The sequence below is a fragment of the Pecten maximus genome, chromosome 2 (assembly GCF_902652985.1).
Source record: "Pecten maximus chromosome 2, xPecMax1.1, whole genome shotgun sequence".
NCBI classification, from domain to species: Eukaryota; Metazoa; Mollusca; class Bivalvia; order Pectinida; family Pectinidae; genus Pecten; species Pecten maximus.
This window is the reverse complement of record NC_047016.1, coordinates 47,591,291-47,592,820: the sequence shown is the minus strand read 5'-3', so window position 1 is coordinate 47,592,820 and position 1,530 is coordinate 47,591,291. Positions and strand designations below refer to the sequence as shown.

The following is a 1,530-nucleotide window of genomic DNA, read 5'->3' as shown; positions in this document are numbered from 1 at the left end:
TTGAATTTTTCGGCATTAAATTATATTCATGACAAAACACATTGTTCAATTTGGCTGCAATCCTGATCAGCAATGACATTTCTGCCTGTGTTTGCTGAGTGTAGAATCCCAAATGATAGGTTCACGATATACGTATTCCGCCTTTTTACTGGTGTTTCCTGGGCACGTGTTCCCTAAGGGACACCTTTGGAGTAAATGTATTGTTACAAATATCACACTTACATTCATCTTCCGCTTTTTTACTAACACGGATTTCCGTGACGATTTAATTCAGATTCGCATGCGAAACCCTTCCATATTGGGCACATGAAGGATTAATGGATTTATGGGTGTTCATATACAGTCAAACTTCGGTGTTTCGAAGTTCAAGTGACTAAAAGAAAAACTTGGAAACAACGGGACTTCGAGTTATATATGGTTGACAATAGACCGATGTTTTCTTGATAATGACCATAGCGTTACATGTCCTCGATGTCTTCTTGTTGATCGCCTCCTGTCAGGCCCAAATCGAAAAGTTCAGCTGATTTACCTCAAACGCAACAAAATAAAAATTTATCAATTAAACAAAAAATCGAATCAACAAAGTTCGAATCATAGAGGTTTTACTTTATATGTCTAGTAAAGTGACTGGTTTCGGTAAAATTTTGATTGCTATTTTGTAATTACTGTAAACGTACATATTTTAGCGGTAATTTTATTTTAGCGTTTTTCGCGCTGGAAGCCTTGCGCTAAATTATGATTGCGCTAATTACTTTTTGTACGTTCTATTTCTATAGAAAGTTCTGTGGATGCGCTAATTCATCATTGCGCTAACTGGCTAAAATCTGCAAATGCGCTAAAATTTGATTGTGCTAAAATAAGTACGTTTACAGTATACCTTCCTTTCTTCTTGTCTTGTATCCCCTCCTTGTGAGAAAAGATACATTTTGTTCGGTTTGCATTCCTGTAAACTTTATTTATTTTACAACAATTGCAAAAAAAAGCGCGCGAGGGCTCTTGCTGTATGAGGAAACCGGAGTAACCGGAGAAATCCCACGTGGTCTGGCAGGTGACCCAATACCTTTTCATGTTAGATCGGGAAATCGAACCCCGGCCCCCTAGGCGAAAGGCGAATGTTACCAATGTGCCACCCGGCGACTCGATTTGTATTCCTTTCCATAGAGAAAGACTTTACATGATTTTCTTTTGTTTGAGCGTATGTAATAGGACTGGGGAAAACACGACCACACCGGGGTTCGAACCCGGCACCTCCGAACACAAGCCGGATGCTCTACCAATTGAGCTACCTGGTCGGCGGCGTTCATTCAAGTCAAGTTCCGCTTCATTCCTCCACCTTGTGCGCCATATGTAATAGGAGAGGAAAATGCACGGCCAGACCGGCGTTCGAACCCGGGACCTCCGAACACTACCCGAATTCACTGCCAATTGAGATACCTGGTCGCCGGCATTCATTCCAGTCCAGTTCCGCTACACATTTATGCGAATTCATGACTATTTTGTCCGAACATGTCTCTTTAACACGCTTTGATG

The 1,530-nt window shown here is 41.2% G+C and overlaps 1 non-coding gene across 1 annotated transcript; it reads right to left on the bottom strand.

Moving 5' to 3' along the window:
- Nucleotides 1-1,220: 1,220 nt before the first annotated feature.
- Nucleotides 1,221-1,292, bottom strand: Trnat-ugu. Its single transcript has one exon. It is a non-coding gene; the product is annotated as a tRNA-Thr (tRNA).
- Between the last annotated feature and the right edge of the window lie 238 nt (nt 1,293-1,530).